At 42.7% G+C, this 25363-nt stretch overlaps 1 pseudogene across 1 annotated transcript in view; it reads right to left on the bottom strand.

Moving 5' to 3' along the window:
* The window catches only part of LOC308421213 (D-3-phosphoglycerate dehydrogenase-like), a 155053-nt pseudogene that overhangs the window by 82826 nt on the left and 46864 nt on the right, over positions 1-25363 (bottom strand). The window lies entirely within an intron of this gene.

Genomic DNA, 25363 nt, shown 5'->3' with positions numbered 1-25363 from the left:
TTCCGAAACAAGTGTTCTGCACTGATCTATGTGCACAGCTCCTTTGTCACAGGTTTCTGATTTGATACAAAGTTGTCCAGGATTGCATTGAACTTAATCTATAGCCAAACAGGCTTTGCACTTAACATATTTCTATGTTGGTCTTTCAAGAAGCTGAGACTATGTATCTGTGCCTGCACGACTGGTACTGGCTTTTTTATGTGAAGTCAGCAACGTATGTTATATTGCTGTGTCTTCCTCTTCCTCTCTTCCTTCTCCTTTCTTGTTTCTCCTCCTCCCCTTCTCTTCTTCCCCCTCCCTTGTCCTCCTCTTTATTTTTGGACAAGGTCTGGCTGCTCTGAAACTCACAATGTAGACCAGGCTAGCCTTGACCTCCCAAAAATCTACCTGTTTCTGTGCTGGGATTGAAGACATGCACCATGCCCTGGTTTATCTACTTTCTCCTATTACGTAATCCCAGTGTAATCTCCTCTTCTCTTTGCAGAGTAAACATGTTACCTTTTCATAGTTCCTTTATTCTTCTCAGGAGCCATCAAACAACCTTAACTACACAACCTAACTATGTAACCTTAATGACACAACCTTAACCACAAAACCTTCACTACACTACCTTCACTACACAACCTTAACTACACAACCTAACTACATAACCTTAATGACACAACCTTAACTACACAACCTTAACTACATAACCTTAACTACACAACTTTAACCACACAACCTTCACTACACAACCTTAACTACACAACCTTCACTACACAACTTTCACTACACAACCTTAACTACATAGCTATGGCATGCTCTCTGTGTCCACTCTGGGCTGCCCTTCCGCTTGAGTTCCCTCATTCTTGTGTGGAAGGTGAAGTGTGCTCTCGTCTTAATGATGTCTTGCTGTGACTTTGGAGTCTCTGGGGAAGCAGAACTATGATTCTTCTGGAGTTGTCCCTTGATGTTGGTCATGGGTAGACATCCACTCATTTCCTAAATAATGCAAATTACTATAAAAGTATTGAAAACTCTTACTTCAATAAACAATCACTGTTTCCTAAAGTTGCCTCACAGAATTCTAGGATGCCTTAGAGATATGACAAGTAGTGGTCCTTAAACCTCGGGGATATAAGTAGTGGCAGTAGTGACTTTTTTATCCACTATTTACACAGGGCATGAGTGTAGGGGCAGCTCAGGGGTGGGTGTTCTCAGACAGCAGACAGAACAAAGCAAATATTTCCTCTGGGGGGATTACCATATGAATGCGCACAAGGACACAGGAGACGAGGAACAATAAAATGCAATGCAGTGCCAGCATTTGGTTAATGTGGCTGAGATGCCTTGTGGAGCAGATGTTCCGAAAGAGGTTTGTGATAAAAGAAGGTGAGCAGCTTTGCTGTTACATTAATCGGAAAGAAAGCGCTATGCCGTCTCAGGAAAGGAAACGGAGTAACCAGGAGGCAAGTTTCCCCTCTGCCTCCCATTCCCTCTTACCTCCCTGGCATCTACATTTCCTAATTAGAGAGAGCAAGTGGGCAGTAAGTGTGTGGCTTACATGTGACTGGGAAGGGGACAAGCAATGGTCAGGGTAGCCGAAAGTGGCAGTCAGTGACCTGTACAATAGGACTGAGCCAGCTTAGAGTGGGTTTTGACTCCACTTGGAGACTTCCATTGAGTCTGTGCATAAGTCTGGTTTTTAAAACTACAGTTACAGGTCCATTAAACCCTTGGAACAGATGTATTTTTTGAATCTAGAGTAACTCCGAATCTGCACAAGTAAAATGATATGTATACTACATATTATATACCTCCCTGGTGAGGTCTGGGGTAATAAAACACAGACGTAATTCTGTATCAAAATGTTCCATGCAAGCAGAATAAAAACTGTAAGTAACTGTGTGTCTGTTCAGTCCAGATTTCCCTGCCAGATGAATTTGCATTCGATTTTCACGGATTGAGAAGTCAGCCATCTTCCTGGGAGGTAGGCTGATCCCAGTGAGGGATATACAACGGTTAGAGGTAGAGGTATGAGATAAATAACGGAAGGCAGCAGGCACAGAGCCTGGGCTAAATCGCTGTTCTTTGTTTCAGGGAGCTATTTGCTCTTTCACCAGGTTGTGTTCACCCTGGCTCTGCTTTTCCCTTTGATCGATTACAGTTGCTCACCAGCAGTCACGACACCATGTGTAACTGCATTACAGAGTCCCAGCATTCGGAAGGTTGAGAACCGCTGCCCTGGGTCCCTCTGCAGACTCACGCTCATGTATTTGCCCTGGTATAATTTACCCTCCTTGTGTGGCTGCTGAAATCCTACAAGGAGTCTCCTTCTCGTTGTTAAGATACAGAATCGAATCTCCCAAGCCTTGGAGAAGCCCAGTTTCCTCTTCCTCTCTACCCATTCCTCTCAGTTCCCAAACAGGTTTTCCTGTGTGGATCTCTGTACTTGCTGTTCCTCCAAGTTTCCTCATACCCCTGTTCTGCCCACGCCTGACCTGGTGGAATCAACTTCCACATCACTATTATCAGTGAAGGAAGTCAGAACAGGAACTCAAAACAGGGCAGGAACTTGGAGACAGGAGCTAACGCAGAGGCCATGGAGGGATGCTGCTTACTGGCTTGCTCACCCCGATTACTTATAGAACGCAGGACCACCAGTCCAAGGATGGCTTTACTTGAAATAGGGTGGACCTTCCCTTATCAATCACTAATTAAGAAAATGCCCCCATGGACTTGCTTACAGCCTATCCTATGGAAACATATTCTCAACTGATGCCCATTCCTCTCTGAATGTTTTGAAAAGAAAACTTTGTGAGTGAGTGAGTGTGTGTGTGTGTGTGTGTGTGTGTGTGTGTGTATGTGTGTGTGTATATGGGTGTGTGTATGTGTGTGTATGTGTATGTGTGTGTTCTTTAGTGGCAACTTCTCTCACTGAAGCCATGGGTTGATGGCTAGGCTGGCTGGCCAGTACTCCTAGGAAGTATCTGTCTCTGTTCCTCTAGCAAGGTTATCGATGGAACAAGCACATTGACCTTTTAGGGGGATTCTGGGGCTCCAAACATAATCTTCACATTCGTACGATGGGCATGTTAATCAGTCATCTCCTCTGTTCTTCTAAATGTTGATTATGAATATGTCCCAGAGTTTACTACTAAGCAATCTATGGTTTGGGTCATGGTCCTAGTTTCACCCCTCCCCCCATTTCCTCTTGTCTCAGACCTGTACCCTCCTTGGCTACAAAATGATGATAACAAAGGCTATGTTGGAATAAAATTCTGTACTTCACAGAGGAAGTACTTCCTAAAGAGTCATTTCTTCACAGAATTTTCTAGAACTTCGTGTGTTAGATAATGACCTTTATAATAAAATAAAATGCGATCATTGTAGGAACTGAACCTCAGTGCAACATGCTTGTTACTATGGTTTGGATGTAAATTTACTTTGTGGGACTTCACACCTGCAATCCTAGAACATAGAAGATGGGGGCTGGAGTGTCGGTGAGTCTGACGGGTCATTGATGAGCCAGCCTAGGCTACATGGTGAGTTCCAGTTAGAGTGTGGGAAAGACAAAACAAAACGTCTCCAAAGGCTGGGTCACTGAAGACTTGAACCTTGGCTGATGCCATTATTGAGAAGTGGTTGGCCTAGGTAGAGGAAGCAGGTCATGGGACCTTGTCCTTGAAAAGGAGGCTGGGCTCTGGTCCTTTGTTCTGACATTGATCCCTAGTCACCATGAAGTAAGCAGACTTTCTCTCAGTTGCCCTACCTCACTAAAGACCCAAAGTGATCAGGCCAAGCCAACAGGCGCTGAAACCTCACAGACTTACAACCAAAGTCAATCTTCACCTCTCACGTTGGTTATCTCCAATCAATAAGTGATAGGGAGTGGATTCTCTATGTAAATGAAACTGATCACCAACTAACATGACCTTCTCCACCAAACCCTCCTCATCCCCGTCATACAAGTAAACTAAGCTCCGTTGTCATTTATTGGCCTCACTCTCTGTCTCGATCAACTGAGAAAAACGTGAGATATTCGGTCAAACCAGGTCAGTGAGAATCAAGGTCTAAATCTTTGCCTGTAGCCCCAGAGCATGATGGAAGTCTCTCCTCAGGGTCCTGAATAACGAAATGTAAAATCTCAGAGGTGTGGAAGGCTAAGTCCAGGCCCTGGGGAACTTCTATCGTGGGGTCCCTGGGAGGAGAAAATGGACTAGAAAAGCATAAAGAATGTCACTTGTTGCTAGAGGGGCCTAATGGTCTCTGGAAAACTGAGGATCCCAAAGAATCCTTTGGGGTAGAATAATAAATAGATTTGAATTTTAGGACATCAAGATAATCTATGTCCTGTAGCACAGTTCCTGTAACTTCATCACATGATATTTATAGAAATTGGTAAGCAAAGACTTCAAGATATTAAAAAATTATTTTGGGGAAATGTCAGATTATTGTTAGATCATTACCAGAAGTAAGAAATGAGAACAAGAAAACAAATTTTAAATCCTCATTATTAAAAATAAAATTGATTGATTTTTACAGATAAACCCAAAGAATACTTGTATCCATTTTCTCTCCCTCCTCCCTATCAAATTACTGTCAATCTTTTTTTTTCCTAAATAAAACATGTGCAGCAGTTAAGCCATTAAGCAGCAAGCCTAAGTGAAGACTAGGCGTGCTGAAGGACATTAAGCCATGTGTGATAAGTTTTTGAAAATCGCAAGTGTGATATGTCCAGTAGCACGTTCCTAATGGTATTTAATTTAGAAATAAAACAGGACCTATTGAAATGGGAAAGAAAATACAATAAAGCACTCTGAGTCCCGTATCCAGGATCAAAAGCAAAGTGTCTGATTTGGTGAGGGCCACTGACATGGATAGAGAACTGAGAAGGGGAAGGAGCACACTTACAGAAGCGAAACAGCCCAGCAATGGGTGAGGTGGACCAAGCAAGCTCCTGTGCATCTTTTCTTCCTGACAAGCATACGTTCTTCAGTTTAATAATAGCAAGTGGCCGCTAGGTATCAACGTTGAAATCTCACACCTCAATAAGAGCATCCTGCATTGATTACATCACAGGAAACCCTAAAGATGATGGAGAGGCAGGATAAAAGTCTACCCCTTCATGAAGACCTGGTACCTAAGACCACTGTATTGCTTGAGACAGACAGGGCCTCCACAGTTCCCACACTGCATCTGGAAAAGAAGCAGCCAGTGAAGAATGGTTCTGTGGAACACATACTTATAATGGCTTAGTTGTAGGCATTAGGCATGCTTTCATAAAATTGTCCACATTTATTCAAAACCAACGGACTTTGTGTGTGTGTGTGTGTGTGTGTGTGTGTGTGTGTGTGTGTGTGTGTGTTTTCACTCTGGTATTGTGGTGAGAGTACCCTGTAGAGGACACTTGAATTTCATAGCTTACCAGAGAGAAAGGCAAGCATATTATTCTAGTCTTAGCCTTAACCAGGAGAAAGGGTCCCAAAGGCAGGCAACAGAATCAGAGACAGCTCCTGTTCCTACTCCTCAGAGTCCCACATGAAGACCAAGCTACACTACAGTTACATATGTGGAGAGGGCCTACGTCAGTCCCGTGCATGGTCTCTAGTTGGTGGTTCAGTCTCTGGGAGCCCTTATGGGCCCATGTTAGTTGATTGTATAGGTTTTCTTGTGGTGTCCTTGACCGCTCTGGCTCCTTCCTCCCCCAACTTGACATGGGAGGCCTCTCTTTTTCTGAACAGAAAAGAGGAGGAGGAGTGCATGGGAGGAGGACAGATGAGGGAGGACTGAGAAGAGAGGAGGAAGGAGAAACTGTGGTCAGGATGTAACATTAATTAAAAAATTAATCAATTAATTTAAAAATGAAGAAAGAAGAGAAAACCCAGGAGCAGGGAGATAGAGTAGGTCATCAAGTTCTCTAAGCAAGGAGGAGAGGGAAATGCTTGACTGTGTGTTCAGGACAAACCCAGTGCTGGTGTCTGTTCTTCATATGTGGGTTCCGGGATGTTGGTTCAATTTATGGCAAATTTAAAAATTTAGCAGAATATTTATTTGTCTCTGTGCTGAATGCGGATGCAGAGGTTGTTTTGTTTTGTTTTTGTAATGTTCTGTCCCGTTTTGTTTTCTTGTCAGTGTTCCTTAAGGAGCAGGAGCACAGCGTCACAACCTTTTCCACTTTGATTAGCTTCTCTTGAGCAGTATAAGTTACCTGGGGATAATCAGAAGCAAGAACGGGGGCGTCCGCACGCCCTGTTTCATTTTACCTAAGTGAGCAGAATACCATGGGTTCTCAGGCTCACGGCTCCAGACACTCTTTGCCATGGTAGTAAGGAACTGTGCTCAATGGAAACTCACCATTCAGCCCACGCAAACCCACTATGCATGCAAATGGTGTTTGCCCCTGCAGGACGTAAGGGAAGCTGACTTTGGGTCAAAGTGGTGTTAAAAAACATGAACAATGCAGAGCAGATTGGAGGGACCATGGCTCCAGTTGCACATGTAGCAGAGGATGGCCTTGTCAGGCATCATTGGGAGGAGAAGCCACTGGTCCTGTGAAGGCTCAATGAATGCCCAGTGTAGGGGAATGCCACGGCAAGGAGGTGGGAGGGGGTGGATACGTGGAGGGGCATCCTCATAGAAACATGGAGATGGGGGATGGGATAGGGGTTTTCTGGAGGAAAAAAGGAATAACATTTGAAATGTAAATAAATAAAATATACAATAAGAGAAAAAAAAGAATACAGAAGAGATTCTTGGGCTGGGTGTTTAACTTTCAAGCTCTGCTTTGCCTACATTCATGCCAAAGCACCTGTGAGACAGCAGTGACACTCAGGTGACAACATGTGAGGCTGGGATCAGCCTGATGCGGCTTTAAGTTCTCACACACACCCCTCCATGACTTGGCTTCAACCTTCCTTTCCCTGAGCATTTGATTCCCCACTGGAAAGATAAATTTTGAATAGTAGGGTTTTGTCTTGTTTTTTTGTGTGTTTTTATGGGGGGGGTTACCTATTTTGAAAGATGAAATATGGCCTCATGCTTCATTACAAGTCCTGAAATGCTCGTCTCAAAATCAAAGAGACTTTCATTTTGTGTATCATGATATTCTACTGGTCTCTTATCTAAGACGTGGCTTCCCCAAGAGTTCTGGTCATTCTAGTTCTCAGGTGCATCATTTTCCTCAGCACATTCCTTCTCCTGCCTCCTGCTCCTTCTCTCCCCCAAACTGACACAACTTTCATCGCAAACATCAACAAGAACCAAGGAAAGGCAATCAAGGAAAGGTTTTTCATTCAGATCTTGCCTCAGTGAGAGCATTGGGGCTTCAGTACCCCCTGAACTGAAGTGCTTGTGCCTGGCTAACCAAAAACAGAGTCTCCTACATGACTGGTTTTGTGCATTTCACACAACAACCTTTCAGAGTGCAATTCTTTTTTTTTTTTTTTTTTTTTTTTTTGGCTTCTTCTGGTTGTTCCTAAATTGGAAGTTGGCTGGGAATAGGAGGAAGAAGATTGGATAGCATCAATTATTCATCAAGTTCTAGTCCTTTGGGGATGATTGCAACTGAGGGCATTGTTTGGTTTGGAGGATCGTTACTAGAGATAGTGGATTACATGTCTACATGTCTGACTGACAGATAACTGGCTGGCTTCCTGGGCTGGTTATTCGATGACCTGCTTGTTGCAAATGGTGAGTCAGAGTTCTATTTTCGGACATGATCTGGCCATTGTTCATTTTTATTCAAGTTTCCCCCACAGGGTCCTGGGGATTCTTCCTCTGAAGCTCTTATGTCAGGGGCATTGGCTCATTTCTCTGATCCTGTGCCCACCCACCACCGGTGGGCTCACGCTGAAAGCACAGTGTTTTCCCATCTTTCACTGAGAGCTGGGGGTTTAAAATGTATCCTTTTATGCTTGACATGTGTCTCGTGGATGGAAACAACCTCAACACTCTCACAGGATGAACCTAGACATAGCTCCTGAGTCCCGGTGACAGGGCAGGTCCTGGGTGACACTTAGAGTCAGCTCCATACTGCTCTTTCTGCTCTGGTTCCCAGTTCCCACATCCATGACAGGAGAGAGAGAGAGAGAGAGAGAGAGAGAGAGAGAGAGAGAGAGAGAGAGAGAGAGAGAGAGAGAGGTGGGACATGCTACACATTAGGTTCCAGAAAGAGGCTATCTGCTCTTCCATGTTCTTTGCCCTCTGATCTCAACTCTAGCTGTCCATGTCTGAGCATCTCTGGGGAAAACAAGACAAAAAAAAAAAAAAAAAAAAAAAACAAAAAATAAAACAAAAGAACAAAACAACAGACCTTACTCCAATTTCTTTGTGTAGCATTTTTAAGTAAAGGAATTTTTTTAGCAAATTATTGGGTTTCAATAAAATATTGTAGGAATGATATTCTCCTAAAAATCATGTTATGTGCGATGTGAATATACATACAAACACACATACAAATTCAGTGGGCTGAAGGGTTTGTAATCATGTTACAAAATCTCCAGATTTTGAGAAGTGAAAACAGACACTCAAGGGTGTACCACGTGGCCATCTGCAAAAACAATCAACCATTCATTATACTTTAAAACAAACATAGGAACACGTGAGGTTTTAAAGGGGATAATTTGGATCAGTTAATACTATCAGAATCTCTATTCCCAAGAGGAAGCTAGAAGGATGGGACCTGAAAGAAGGGGGAAAAAAATTGTTCACAAGCATGCAAGGATGGAGACCGCTCCCGGCACCATTTGTACTAACATACGGCAGCATTTTGAGAACATGTAATGTTGAGGAAATTCACTCTGAACTCCCATTTCCTCTTCCTCAGATATGGGGTCAAAGCTGCCCACCCCAGCGCCCATGGGCAGCAGATGGGAATGGATATTTCCAAGTTGCAGCCTTCTCTCTATTTTGGAGCCAGTGCAGGAGGTGAAGGAGTTGAAGGGAAAACATCAGAGAGGGTGAAAAAAATGGAGGGAGAAGTCAAGGGTGGTTGTTTTTCAGAACAGCAGAAGAGGAGTTCGGTTTAAGGAATAAATCGCCTCTGTGTGGCGTGATGTTCTTTCTCGGGGAAGGAATTTTTATAAGTATACAACTATGGGGAACAGTGAATTCCGTTGTGATGTTTGCATATAGGTATTACATGCTTGATCTTCAGCCAGCTAGCCCACCCTCTCTTAATCCTTTCTTTCTCCCTTCTAGCCCATTCTTTTTCCGATGTGGCCATTCAGACCCTTAAAGTCTGTGGCACTTACTCCGAAGCTCCAAGGATCTGCGCCACTTGTAGGTCGCTGGTAGTCTTCCTTCCTAAGACCAGGAGTGTAGAAGGCGCTATGAAGCCTAGAAAGACCGCGGTAGACCTTTTCCTAAGACTTCGCTGATTCAGCCTCACAGACTACAGGATCCTACAAAGTTTATAGCAAAGAGTCTGGAAACTGGAAGTCTTGGAAAGATATTTAACCTGCACGGGAGACGCCCTATTGTTTTGACCTTCGTGACAATTGGGTGTAAAACTTTGAGTAAACACCTTACTGACACCTATTACAGAGGCTCGGCAGGTGGCGCAGCCATTAATCAGAACAGCTGCAGGAGGCAAAGGCTGCCCACGGAGCCTGGAAGGATGACTCGATCCCCCGCAGTTCTCTTTTTCTTCAAATTAAAACCCAAGGAAATCAAGAGAGAAACCCCATTTGGTTCTGCTTGCCTCCCAGAAGGGGCAGTTGCACCCTGCCTGTACTGGGAGGAGGCAGCCACGGGTAGGGATGCCAAGTGGAGGGAGCCCTCTGTTAGCGTTTGTTTTGGAACTTTGCCGGTGTAGATGAAGGAAGTCGAGAGACAGAAGCAAGACACCAAAGGGCCTGTAGGTGAGCTCAGGGTTGGAGCTGTCTGTGCTGCCCACAGATGGGACCCCACCCCAGGTCCACAACCCCTGTCTTTCTGGAAGAGGCACATCTGTTGCCTGGCAGCCTTGGATGGGTCGCCACGTTTGACCCTGGTGTGTGGCCGAGGCCGCCCCTTTGCAAGTCCCAGGCCACTGGAGCCCACTGTTGTACATGGCTTTGGGACGCTGGCGTTGTGATCAGAAATTCAGACTTCATAAGGATAGATGTCCAGGAAGCAAGAGATGATGGCCTGCGGCAGAGAATGTTTAAGTAGGGTCAAAGAGATTGATACACTCGGCAAATGGAAAGAAGAAACATAAATAAAATCGGGAACACATTTGGGGAGGTACTGTGTGAACACACATAGGCTTTGTAAGCAGTACGGTCATGTGGCCATACTAAGGACTAGCTCATCCTCTAACAGCCGAGCAGAGGCCAAGTGCAACCTAATTCTGAAGGACCAGAACAGGCAGCTAGGTGCTGATTGCCTCTTGCCTCTGAACTTTGCTTCTAAGCTCCTAAGGAAATCCTCAGAGGTAAACTTGGATATGATCTGGACTAGCAGTAGACTCACATGTGCGCAGCCAAGCATCCCATGGGCAGGTCACCTGGCCTCTCTCACTCCACTGTGCTGAGACCAGAGGTCTCATTGACCTGTGACCCACGACCTATGACCCGTAACCCTGGATTGTAGCTGCTAGCACCCTCCATTGCTGCCCACTGTCTGCCTTTCTCGAAGAACCCATGTACTTTTGACCCTGAAGGTGCTGAGGAAAAAAAGAAACAGCACTGATCAAACTTAGAGTTATATTTATATTTCAGGCAGCTGATGGATTTTACCCTGATTCTGAGATTAAAGCTTCATGCAGATAGCCTGTGATTTCGTCTGTGAGATTTTTGGGGGTGGGGTATACACATTCTAACCAGATCAGTCTTTTAAAGTTTCCCTGGTGAATCTGGCCGAGACACCATCCTGTTTATTAACTGTAATAAGCATATCCGCGCACACACACATGTATGGTCTCAGCCTTCTGCCTTGCAAAGCAGCTCAACTGACTTGAGACCATAGTTCAGGGGCAGGGCATATGCTTAGAACATCTGATAGCAGGGTATCATTCCCGGCACCGGAATAAATAAAAATAAATATAAATTAACGTTTCATTTTGAGTTCAGTTTTGTTGCCTCCCTTGCTGTCTTGATTAACATTAGTACTTTCTACCTTTCGAGCCGGAGGGATGCCGCAGCTCTTAAATAAGTGGACTTGTTCCTGCTTTGCTTTCCCAGGAAGCATATAATAGCTCACTCTTATCACTCTTCTCAAACTCCATTTCCAAGGATAAGACAGCTTCTTCTGGTCTCCTGGGGTACCGGGCACACACTCGGTAGACATACATACATGCAAACCAACACTCATGCATAAATAAACGTTTAAAACAGCGTCACTGGAAAAACTATATTATTCATTCTATAGCCTGCTCTGTCTGCACAGCCTGTTCATAGACACATCTGCACCCCCGAGGTGGCTATGTCTCACTGATTTTTCTACAACAGGCTTCACTCCTGCTTCCGGTCCAGTGACCCACTAAAGAGGTTAAAAGTCACTTTCACCTCAGCTCGGCCTGTAAAAAAAAAAAAAAAAAAAAGAGCCAGGTGTAGTGGGAATCGTCTGAAACCCCAGCACTCCTATAGCAAGATGAAAGGCAGAGACAGCAAAATTCTTAGGAAGCTGCCAGAGCGGTTAACCCAGAGGCCAGAGCACAGAAGGAGTAACAGGAGAGACCCCAAGAAAGAGAAAGCTGACCCCTTAACATTGTCCTATGACCTCCACATATGCTCTGACATATGTGGGTGTACAAGCACACACACACACACACACACACACACACACACACACGCACACACACACACACAGAGTTGTTTAATCATTTTCAGTCACTGGGAAGGCTCTTTGTGACTGAGCTCCTCCAGGGTAGCAGAGAAACAAGATGAGCAACTTGGCTACAGGAGGACTGGGTGAAATCTTTTCTTCGAACAATGGGGAAAGGGTCACTGGGAGGTGCTTCTAAGGTTCTGGAAGTCCTGTCTGTCATCTGATCTTGGTACCTCCTTGTCTTCTCAAAGTAAGAAGCTTCCAGGAGAAAGGCCATAAGGCAAGTTATCCTGGGAAGAACACCGGACTTCCAGAAGTCTGAGTTTCCTGGACAAGGGGCTTCCCAAGCTAGGATAGGTCATTATGTAAATAATCAATGTCCTTTTCTTGACCATCTGCCTTTTCATAGCCCCACCTGAAGCAGAAGACAAACAAGATTAATAATGAGGAATTCGATCGATTGTGCTTAAAGCTCAGACAGTGACAATGAAAATATCTCATCCGTTACCTCTTTAGTTGTAAGACCTTACCTCACACCTATGCCTATTCGTGAAAATTACATTTAATTCTCTATACATCAGAGTGAGACAATCCCTTTTTTCTCTTAAGAGACTGAACAGCCCATCACTTCTTCGGCTCTGAGGCAGAACTCACTGAGCGCAGGGAGCCACATGGAGTTGGAAGCCCTGGAGATCCAAATCAAGGGAAGACAACATCAGTGCAAAAAGGAGGGAAGCGAATTAAGGCACAGGGACCAGCAAAGAACAAGCATCACTGGTACTTGGTTCCAAACTAAAACATAATTAGGTTGTAGACAGGACAAGATAACCCGGAGGTTGCCAGAAATAGTGAAGTTCTGCCTGAGAACCACACTGTGGCTGGAATGCTATAAAGTACGGGGGGGGGGGGGGGGGGGGGACGCGGAGGGGGGCAGGAGCGGCTATGAAGTAGGGGGGGGCGGAAGCGGGAGCTGGGCAGGAGGGGGGGCGGGAGGAGGAGCACAGAATCTCAGTTCCAAGGAAGCACTGCTTGCTGTAAATTCAACATCCAGTGATGTGATTTCTCTGCCACACTAGCTGTGGAATGGAAGACTGACTGAGAGCAAGCCAGCAGCCGGTACGCATGAGGCTGGCAGGCGCCTGCTCTCTTTGATGACAGGTCTGGTTCTGTTTCTTTCTCAGAAGAAAGGTGCTGGGAAAGGGAGGGAAGATATTACTATGCTCTGGGAAACTTTGAGAATTTGGCACTTTCCCCTCACCCTGCTGCCCCATGTGGCTGACCTGTGGCTTCTCTTTCTGGTCTGTTTGTAATTAGGTACCCCATGGAATCCAGGCAGGCTGTGCTACAGCCCAGGTGTGTGTGTCCGCACATGCGCTGCCCATGTGTGTCATGAATATTCACAGACAGATCCAAAGTTCAGCGTTCACCTCCGCTTTCCCACCCTCATGATAATTGCGTGATGCTTCCTTCATGTCTTCCTTGCAAGTTTCTGACTCCACAGCTTTATCTTGTGGGCAGCATTTTGATTGTGTAACGTGATGTTTATGTTATTTTCCCACAATTGAATATGTACAATTATGTTGGAAAAGGTTGTAATCTGAGTCCTACCCCCGCAACCCCCGCCTTTACCTTTTTCTCTTGGGACTTTTATATATATTGGTTACATTGTGACAGTTTAGTAACTGTACATTTATAACGTTAAGTAAAATAACTGGTTGATGTGCAACCCATTCTGAAGAGTAATAAAGCCTGGATATCAAGCTGGTGGTCCTTGGCCTTTCCTGGCTGTAGATGATGAGGTAACCAGAGGTGACCTGTGTGCCCTCCCCACTGCTCCTATGACTTGCTCCACTTAGACTCACTAGTCACCATCCCCCCCAATCCCCCCACCACCACCACCCGCGTAGCAGACACTTAGAAATGGCTGTACTTTTTAAAGCAAAAATCTCAGCTTCTCTCTTTCATTCTGCACCTTTGTTTTATCGAGTTTGTTCCCATTTGATATGTAAAAGTTCACAACGTGAAAGTGAAAGGAACTTCTACCCTGAATGCATGATCTGAGAAACAGAAATGCTGAGAATCACTTAGTTCCCGACAGGGGTGGGTGTCAGCAATCTACACGTCATGAAGAAAGTTATGGAGAATTTTCCCCATGAGGTTGCTTAGGTATTAGCCTCTTTTCGCAAAGGATAATTTGGATCTATAACTTTTGAAATCCTCCCCCAGTGTTCTAGGGATAAAGGTGGACCCACCATTATTTTCTCAGCTTTGGGCTCCATGGGTGTTTTATTCCTTACCTTTATATTTCTTCTTAAAGAATAGTATAGCTGGAAAAATGTGGAAGACTAGGTTTAAAAGAAAAGCCCTGACTGGAGAGGTTCCTATTATATCGTCCAGGTGGAGGGGAGCTGTAAGGAGCGCTGTGAAGAATTATCAGTCACTGATGAATGAGCTCAGAGCCAATCAGGTGAATGGACACACCTCGGGTAAATGCTATTGATGAATTCTAATGGACAAAGACATCTGACGACAGGCATATTTATGATCAAAATGCTGTACCCTAGGTCTCAGCACAGTGGAAGCTAGCTGTAGTGGAAACGGTGTGAGGGGCTACAATTTTTACATATTTAGAAGCTAGCTGTAGGGAAAAGGTGTGAGAGGGGTTCTAATTTCTACATAAAACAAACCTTCAGTTTTCCACAAAACTTTTTAAGCTTCAAGAATTTTACCCATGATTGCATGTGATAAGAGAAAGAGAAAAGATACCCAGCCTGTATTGGTTTCAACACTAAATTACCCCTGCAGCTTTTCAGCGTAATTTGTACAGTCCTATCCATGTTCTGTTCAATGGAGTTTAAAACACCTACTTTCTCAAAGCCAAACGAGATAATGATATTAAGAAGATAATATTATTAAAATTTCCTGCTTCTGGTGGATCACTGAAATTATTTTGGAATATTCCTCAGATTTCCATAGAGGAAATTCAGATTTATGCCATGCATCAATAGCAATCTGTGTCCAAATTACGCAATTTTACTTTTCTTTGAGAGTGACGATGCTGTATTCAAATGCACATAACATGTGGGAGGAATTCTGATGTCCTAGTGGACACACAAGGCATACTTTAAGTGTTCATTATGAGAAATAATTTAAAATATAACAATATAGTTTTGAATACTCATTTCTGATCTGAGAAGTGTTACTTATAATACTCCAGAAGATATACTAGTAAGTGCTTCTTGAAGAAATATATATATTTCTTTGACATTTTACACATGCTTTATAATTACCACCAGAGAAATCCAGTTAACTTTTGATGCTCAGACACTCACGTAAAAAAATTATTCATAATAAGAAAATGCTGTTGAATTGATCTTCTTAATTATAGAGTAACTTCGACTTGTGAAATGAACTAACTGTACCTCATTTTCTCCTGATCTTTGACAACAAATCATTAGGGTTTCTGGCATGTGTCAATATGTATACAGCCAGCTACAATGTGGCATTTTCTGTGACCAGAAATTACTTTTATTTTTTGTTTAGGTTTTAATCATTTAAAATGGTTAAATCATGTAACATTACCCTGTTTTAAGATATTTGCTTTTTATTTTTAATTATCCATATGCATATGCATTTGTATATTGGTATGCAGGAATTCCCAGGTGCACATATTGACCAGAAGCACTGGATACCTTGCAGCTAGAGTTTCAGTCTCAATGTTTTTCTATTGCAGATTTTGTCACACTGTGTGCTAGAGGTTACAGTATGAGAAATCTTATTGAGAAATTTCCCATAGTACACAGCCAGGCAAGACAAGGTCAAGAATGTCCCAATGAACTATTCCACTTGTATTCCCCTCAGTAAGGCATGATGTAACATGTTTCCCCTCAGTGAGGCATGATGTAACACATGTTGTTGCTGGATCTTACATGTTATCAATTCCAAACCCTACCCCACCCCACCACTACCAACACACTCCTCCCTTCTGCTCTTACATGGAGAAATTATGATACAAAGGAAATGCTACTGTTTTATATGCAAAAGTCAAGTTTTTCTTCTTAGCTATTATTTTAAAATAAAATTATACAGTTAAGTGTACAGAGAAATACCTCATGTTTTTCTTAAAAGTCATTTCACAAATGATAAACCTTTATTAACTTCCTAAAGAAAAATATTTACCAGTTAGTTTTACCAGTCAGTGTGTTCACATGGAAGTGGGTTTGTATCAGTTAGACTTGGTATTTCTTCTTGGTAACTAATATTTGAAAAATAAAAGGATATTTTCTTGGATTAAACATAGAAAAGAACTGCAGAAAAATGTATATGTCAATGCTACATATATGTTCTTTCTCATGCTATCATTGTGTTAGACCTTAAGATAATACAATTAGATCTTAACCATCATAATAAGGCCTTTCATGCTAGAGTTAAATTAAAAGTAAAGGCATATTTAAATCTTAAATTATATACTTAAAGAGGATTGTATTTTAATAAAAATTGAAATAGAATAGTGCTTCTGAGCAACACACAGGCAGAAAGAAAACATGAAAGTACTGACAAAATCAGACTGATGTATTAGAATATTTCCCCACACAATGTATGTTACATATAAGCCTTAGATAAGCCCCCAGATAATGAGAGCGGGTTTAAGGGTTTATGCAGAAAGGCCTTAAAACACCACAAGTAAATAGGAGGACACAGATCCAATAAGAAGGCTCCAGACACGTGCATACCACCATCAGTGGCGGGGCAGGACATCAGGGTACTGGAATGGGCTCTATTTGTCTAACCACTTTAACACCACGTTTGTATCAATAGGGCACCGCCACTGCCTTGTGGCTATTTCCTCTCCCAAAATAACTCACGCCCTTCCATCCTTGTGGGAGAGGTGTCCAGAAAACTTTTCCTAGTAGATGTTTGCGTATGATGGGACATTTGCCACCTATGGATGGGTGAGGGATGATGGATCTTTGCCTGATCATACACAAACACCAGCAGGGTCTCAGCTGTCCTAAGATAGACAAAGGGCAAACCCTAAAAGATCGGATGACTATCCTTGATAATATTATTAAAAGGATACATTTGGGAAATTACAACATTTTATTGTGTTCAAAGCTATAAACTCACGATATTCATTAAAATGCTTTTCTAAATATAATTATAAAAGTGAGCAGTAAGAAAGTATATATGAACATAAAATAATGCCTGTACAGTCTGGTGTTGCTAAAGTTTAGAGATTTAGCTTTTTTTTTTTTTTTTTTTTTTTTTTTTTTTTTTGCTCCTAACAATGTGTTTCTACTGACCCCCCCCCCCCCAAATCACTGGGCAACCACCTACATCATTTCAAAACTCGTAAAACAGTTTCTAAGGTTGCATTTGTCATGGCAGCGAGTGGATTTACATGAAATGTGGTAGGAAACTAACTCAAAACACCTACTTAAAAAATCCTGGATGCCCTTAATGTCAGTGAGAGTCTTTATGCCAAGATAACCTCAAACCTTTCCATCATGGGAGAAGAACCAACAACTTCATCCACAAAGATGTCAGATATAGCCACTGTATCCAAAGAACATTTCAAATGTCTGAACAAGAACGCCTTTGAAAGTAAATGTTGTCCTGCTTACTCGAATCAGATAAAGTGTCCAGGTAGTTTATTCATAATTTTCTGCTGATGTCTATTGACCTTTTAAAAATTATTATTACCAGCTTCTCAGCGCTCCATATTGGGATGTCAAAAGCTGGGCTTGCAGAAATGAATATACCCTCATTATGCTAATTCACTGATAGGCATGTTCTGTTTTATAAATTATATCCTCCTGTCAGAAGTCAAAATGCATTTAAATAACTTCACGGAAATTGTCGCTAAGATTTAAAATTGTGTATTTTATATGCCATTGTTGATTTAATGCATGGGCTTAAACGTAGATATATATTTATTTTTAAAATGTTTTGCCTGATTATTTTGTCACAAATGTTATCAAAATGAAACCTGGATGCAAGCATAATTTTCTTGTATATTTTGATAAAGTTTTGCATTTTGTAAATGCATTTTAATGTTTAGGTTTAATAAGATATGCTAATAGTATTGGTTGCATATTTTAGTGCCAACAAGTTTGTTTCCTACGTACTTGGAATTTTCCTAAAGGGTAAAATAAATATACATGTTTTTACAAAATTATTTAAATATCAAAAATTTAAATGAAAAGGGGATTTGATTTATGAAAATCACCCTGTTCACCAAGCCAAGAAGTATTTCCACTTTGTGCCTTCATGTTACATGCTACAAAACAAAGCCCTATCTCTTTGAAACTGAACATATTTACAAGAAAACCCAAATACTGAATAAATGATACTTTAATGTGATCTTCAAAATATCTAATAGTTTAAAACTTGCTATTCCAGCCAGCAAGAAAATACTGAGGGGAAAAATACTGAAGGCACACCAACATGATTTTATTAGAGGAAAAACATATTACATTTCCTTTCCAATATTTCTGATAAAAGATCGGGTTTCGTTTTTGTTTTTTAAGTGTGTCTCGGACCTGACTTTTTGGGCTCATTTGATTTTACTTTGCAGAATGACCCAGCATCCCCACAAGAGCGATCTTTGATGTTGCAAAAATGTGGAAAAATCAAAGTGAAGAGGCAAATCTGTTCGTTTTTCAAACATATTAATCTTGTCAAGATAATACATAAAAAAATCAATCCTTGAAATTTTTTCCAGAGCCCTCTCTCCTCTCTTTTATCCAAAATATGAAACCACTTAGAAGGGATGAAGCAATGTGAAAAGCTGAAGAAAAGAAATCCTAATTTATATCTGTAATATACATATATTTTTAAATGGGCCAATATAGCGCGTTTGCGTGGTCAGAAGCGATCTGTCTGCGTAGGTCTTGACATTTCTCATGTGTGCGCTGTTTATATGTGTGGCAGACTGAGAATTTCTAGTATTTCTCCCCCAACCGTTCAGCTGAGTTTCAAACCCCTGACAGTGACAAATACAAATCGCACCAGCCCCCAAAAAATTGTTGGGGCTAATTTTAATATTAATGAATTCTTTACAACCTCAGTTCAGCGGTTTTGATTAAGCTTTAATTAGTAGCCAGAGGGGCTCCGAAACAAAAACAAGGAGCTGAATTGCTAATTAAGTTAGTTTGATGAGGTAGAGTTTTAGTAAAAGACTGGTTGTTGTTAGCTGGCAAGTTCTGACAAGCTAAAAATACTAAAGATTATCATTATTCTAACTAACATTCTGCATTAACACCGGCTCTCTCCACAGAACAGACAGTTCATTAGAGTCCAGGGTCTGGGCTGTCAGTACTGGAATTAAAGCCTTGTTAATAAGAGCAGTGTATGAGACTCAGAGCCCAGGACAAGTCCATGGGAATTTAGCCTTGATTGGTTATAAACTAACTAGTTATTGCGACTAACTAAATATATCTGTCCAGGGAGAGCGGTTGTCACACAGTTCAGTTTCTATAAGATATGACTTGTTAGAACCCGTTTTTATCAAAGCAGTGTTCTTTCTACTGCAGTGGTGGAGAAAAAAATTTTTTTTTCATATTCAGATCCTGAATAACTTCTGAACTTCCACAATTTTGTAATGGATTTTGAAATTTCTAAAGGCACCTAAAAATAAGGACAACTACCCTTGTAAGATACAGAGCCACCCTGTCAGCCTACTGCTGATACATTTTAAAATTTTTCTTGAATACTCTCAATGGGTTTAATTTAAAATAACATGAGCCGTTGTCATCTTAAAGTGGAAATTAACCCAATAGTATAATCAGCCATTCCTTGTAAGATGTGGAGTCTCTTCTTGTATCCCAAATACTATTAATTATTCCCCGGTTGTTCCGTGGACTGGGACGCACCCAGACCGCACAAGAGGAGCAGGAAGCATCTTTTGAGGATTGTAGAGAATGTAATTTGATTTCTCCATACTCCGATGTTTTCTGTAATTTGTATTTTATCCTTTTGCTTAAGGTTTCAAAGCCGGCAAACCCAAATAACGTAGGGATAAGAGAAGACAGAAAAATAAATGATACTGTTTCTGAGGTATTAAGTATAAGCCCAGCACCGGAGCCGCGCGACAGTCCCGAATCGTAATCAGGTACTTTGACTTAACACTGTTTTGTTTTATAATAAGATGGTTGTCATATGTGGGGGAACCTATCTGTCTGGATGCGAGGGGTTCAGTCCCTTTGTAACAAATCCAAAAACTCGTTTTATAATACCTTAAGTCTCTCCATTGTAATGAAGCTCTACAAGGGCAAATCCATAGCAAACTTCTCTCACGCATGCGGAGGGAGGCTTACCTACATTACGAGCTGCGAAGGGAAGTACTGAATCAGAATGCAGGGTATCTGGCAGAACAGAACTTTCAGTAAATCTTCTTCTAATGCATAGTTTACAATTTTCTTTTGCTCAGCATGAGACTGATTAAGATTCCCCCTCCTAAAGCCTATCTCCCCTTCCCAAGGCCACGTCATTGTCACTTAATATAGTTACATCCCCCAATACTTTACAAATCGGAATCTCAAGGCTGCAAATGTGACGCTTGTTTAATACAGCAGCACGGTATTAATAATTTATCTATTTGAACGGAGAATAGATACCAATTACGGCATTTCACATGCCGTAGACTGAATCAGCGTGAGCAAGGCGCTGCCCTCCGCGAACAGGATTCAGAAATCGACGCATGTCATTGAACTGGCTTGTCAATCGTCTCTTAAGAGAGTCTCAACTGAAACGATGACACACGAAATCAAGTGTGTGTGAGCAACATGACAATGACGAACAGAGAGGGAAAGCTCTTTAAATCATCAGCATTGATTTCTCCAGAGAAGCTCTACTTGAAAAATAAACTAATAAAGTTTAGGGCCAGAATTAATTTCCTGTTTTTAGTTAAGGTTTTCCTCCCTTAGTACAATACGTGCCATATTGATTTTCAGATACAGCTAATGGAACGCCGTGATCACACTCTTACAGCGAGTGAGCATATTGCTGTGTTTCTGACACAGCACGCTAAGTTGAACTAGCACCTTGAGTCTAAGTCAACTTAAATCAAACAAAGTACTGGCTCAGCAGGCCCACACCCTGGGAAGAAACAGTAGGACTCAAGGGAGGTCAAAGTGCTGTGGCCCACACAGATTCACATACAGCTGGGTGGGCGACACATACACACACACACAATACATACACACACACACACATACATGCACAGACACGCATATGCAAACACACATACACACACATGCACACCTACACATGCATGCATGCAGGCATAGACATGCTCATACATACATACCTGCATGAACACACTTACACATGTGTGCACATGCACACACACACAGATACACACAAACACACACATGCACATACGAACATGCCCACAGGCACAGATACAGTCAGACACCCCATACACAGCCATACAGTGAATAAATGTTATTTTAAAACATTTTAGAAGTCAGGTTTGTTCTAGAAATAGTTCCTGAACTGTAATTGTTCTTAAACATTATGTTATATTAAAATAGGCAAAAGATAAAAACAACCAATTTTAAAAGTGGAAATTGATACTGTCTTTTTTTACAGTTTTAATTTCAAAAGATATCCAAAACCTTCTTGGAGTTGTTCTCCTTCCTGGTGGGTAGACCATAGAGAAGATTCTGAGGTGAGGGTTTCAGCTTTGCTCTCACAAGCAGACCCCTTGACTTCAGACATGTGAGGTTGAACAGGAAATATTCTGGAGAGACATACTTCTTAGAATTGATGTCAAGAATACTGAAAGTGTGATAACAGTGAATGCCCTGAGATTTATTGGATTTATTTCTTTTAACGCTTTCTTTCATCTCCGGAAACGCCGTCATTTTACTTCAATCATAAATATGACGGATGGGAAGCGCACAGAAACACGTGCCCACTTGGAAAAGCAAATGCGTACCCAGAGGCAGAGCCTCAGGCTCGGCTACGTACAGGGAGAGACACTGAGTCTGTCCCTAGGGCAGGCGGTCACTCCACCGACCCGGATCACCAGCTTCGTGTCCTTGGCAGGGAAATCTCATAAAATCCTCTGCGTTTTCCTCTATGTGAGCTTGACGACGTAGATTAACTTTTATGTTAGGCAAAGTATCTTCCCAAGATTTGCGAGTTTTTAGAAGTGGAGAGGTCCTTGAGAAAAGAAAATGACGGAAGCCTGTTAAATCGCACATTAGCTGATTGGAGGATACTTTCCTGGCAAGAACTTTTCAGGGATAGAAAGTTACGCACATCTACTTGTGTCGCCTTGCCCGCCGCGTGTCGTTTTTAAGAAAGCGCCACAGTTGTCTTTGGTGTTTGTCCCTTATGACCAAACAGCACATTGTCTGACTTCCATTACAAAATAAGGAGCCAGGTGAGATTTTTAAAAGTGGGTTTCAGGAAGTTATAACTCCTCCACTGCTTAGCTCTAACACTTACTTAATCCATTTTCTTTAAGTACATAAGACAGCTGTGGCATAGGAGAAACAGTCCTTAGACACAATCACCACATTTATAGAAAACGCGGCAGCTATCTGATCGTTTCTGGTGACTGCTATGAGAATTTGTGATTACTCTGGTGTTTTGTTGTGTTTTGTTTGTTTTACGGATTTCTGACATTCCTAAAGGTCCCTTTGGTTTCTCATTTGATAGTAGCATTAACATTCTATCGAAGATTTTACTTACATGTTGTATTCTGTCTGTCACTGTGATGAAATGCCGGGACCTAAAGCTGCCCAAGGAATAGTTTGTTCTCACTTGGAGCTCCAGAAGCCTAGGCAACCATCATGGTGGGGAAATCCTGGAGGTGGGAAGCTGAGAGATCACATCTCAACCACACACAGGAAACAGAGAGGGGACAGCAGGGTGAGGCTAGGAATTCTCAAAGCCCATCCCAGTGACCTGCTTCTCCCCAAAGTCCCATAACTAACAAACTGCTACTGCTCGGAGACTAATATATTTAAAAGCACAAGTGTAAGACAGACATGTCTCATTCAATAACCACCCCTCTGCTAACACATATCATGCCAAAGTTATGGAGAAGGCTGGTGTTGGCATCCATGCTGTGAATTCCATCCTCAAACTATTCCCAGGATTTATCCCACATCGTTTTGAAGTATGTAGGGAGCCCTTTCACACAGTTTAGGTTATGTTTGCCAGAAAGGTGGGAATATATTTAGTGTCAAAATAAAGAAACTCTACTCTGTGTTGACTTTCGGTGCCATGCTAGAACGTGATCATCTGTCTGTCTTAACTATGTCCTCCTTCAACCAGGGCTTCACAGAGGTAACTGATCTGAAAAAGTTTTGATTGAAATGAAGCTTTCAAAAGATGTTGATCATTATTTATATTTTGATTATCATATTGGGGGTTGGTCTAGCGCTGCTGTGTGTTAATACCAAGCCCCCGGATCAAGGTGGCCGTCCAGAATGTTGTATAAACTTTGTTCCTTTTTATTCTGGTTAAATAAAAGTATCGGACAGCCCATTACTGGGCAGAATACAGGTGGGCAGAGCCTCGGTTCCTGGGTTGAGGGGCTGAGGAGCTGAGGGGCTGAGGGGCTGAGGGGCTGAGGGGCTGAGGGGCTGAGGAGCTGAGGGGCTGAGGGGTGGGACCGAGGGGAGGGGCTAAGGGGAAGGGTTGAGGAACTGAGGGGAGGGGCTGAGGGGCTGAGGGGAGGAGCATGGGGAGAATAGAGGTAGGCAGAGCTTTGGTTAGTAGGCTAAGGGGCTGAGGAGAAAAACAGAGGGGGAGAGCAGAAAAAAGACTGAGCGAGCAGGAAGTCGCCATTACACATAATGGACCTGAAGTGCATGGCAGAGAGCTATGCACCCTGAGGAAGAATAGACTGATGGTACAGCAACAGCCCAGGTGAGATTCAAATAGCAAGTCACTTGTGGAAATAGCCAGTCTCCTGTAAAAAGACAGTTGAGGGGTAATTGCCCAGTAATTAGGCTTAAGCTGATTAAGTAAATCGATAAGAATTTGACTCAATTATTGGAGGGTGGACTGGCTGGGTTATCGTAAGAACTAATAGAGTTATTAAACAACGTCCAATAACAATATAACAACGTAAAGGAGATACACGCTGTCCCAAATTCCACCATCTGTGTTTTCTTTATTGTGACTGATCTCTATCTGAAGTATCTAGAAAGTTTATCAGTGTTTGTTGATGTGTTTGTTCATGAATGAAGGACTGAGTTGCTGAAGGAATGATCTGCCTCTCTGAAGCCAAAAGAACCTATTTCCAAATCTGGAATAGCAATGGGAAGGATCAGTGGTTTGGGTGCCTGGCAAAGCAGATTCAGGTGTAGAGAATGCCAGAGGTGCCAAGGATGCTGAGTGACAAGGAGTGTCTACACAGCCAGGGACATGACCTTCAGAAAGACCGTATCTTCTGGAGATACCACTAGAATGGGGTAACAGAAGGAAAGAACACAATCATTCCTCAGAAGCAGGACCCTGCTTAGCTCTGCCCTGCTAGACACATCTTCTCCAAAAGTTGATCTTTTCAGCTATGCAGTAGAGCTGGGTTCACAGCACCTCAAATCAGAAACTAATGCCATGGCGACTGTACCGGGAGGGCCATATTTCAGAGAAACAAGTCGTAAACAAGTCAGAATTGTTCGGGTTAAGTTTTACTGGTAACTGTGCATTTGGGAGCTGGGACACAGTTCTGACCTAGATTCCCTCCCAGTTGTGTCTCCAGTAAGTCAATAGACCCTCAGTGTCTTTCCTGGCAGCATCTTAGTGCCTACATCTGGGGGTGTTGGAAGGCTGAAGTGAGTGAATATCTGCCCTGGGGCTGGCAGCCAGCAGCACAAATACATGAAGACACAGGACATGCCTCAGCGCACTTGTGCACGGGCACTGGGCTGCACTGTAAGAGCGTGCTCATGTGCCCCTCAGACGAGTGGCATTGTGTATTTCGTCTCAGTTGTCATGTATATCTGCACAAATAATTGGGAGTCCATGGATTCTTCAGACCACAAGGAGGCCCCGCCTTTGCCTCCCGTGCACCCCACGCACTACCCCAGTACCGTCATGGAACTGTGAGGAGCCAAAGCAGGACGCATGGGCAGAAGCTGCTCGGCACAGGGGACGCGGGGATGCTCCAGACATTTCTCGTTGCTCTCTGTTCCTGCTTCCCAAATCTTCATCACTGAGATTTCCGGAGACACAGCCCGGCCTGGGAGATGGCTACTTGTGTGTGGTACTAGAACCATACAGAGGGTGTTTTTTTCTTTACACACACTGCTTGGAAAACCCAGTGAAAGTTCTCCTCACCAAGACTCCCTAAGGAGAAACTTTCACTTCCACACAGACACCCGATTCCTCCACTCAGGGGCTCACTTAAGAATAGCACAGAAGAACCGGCCACTGAGCTCTTTCCTTCCCCTCCGCAAGCCGACCCTCCTGCAGGTTTCCCCCAGAAGAGAACTGAGAAGGTAGATTGGAAGTCTCTTCAGCAGGAGTTCTTGCGGCTTTACAGGGCTCCACCCTAGTGGATGTAAGTCAAAGATTTTCAGAGTGTCACTGTGAGGGACAAACTTGGAAGGAAAAGGCTGGGAGCTTTCTGAGAAGTAAGATGTGATCTTAGCATTATCCCCATGAC

This window comes from Micromys minutus, assembly GCF_963924665.1.
Source record: "Micromys minutus genome assembly, chromosome: 5".
NCBI lineage: Eukaryota > Metazoa > Chordata > Mammalia > Rodentia > Muridae > Micromys > Micromys minutus.
Note: the sequence above shows the minus strand (reverse complement) of the source record. Positions and strands in the feature narration are given on the sequence as shown.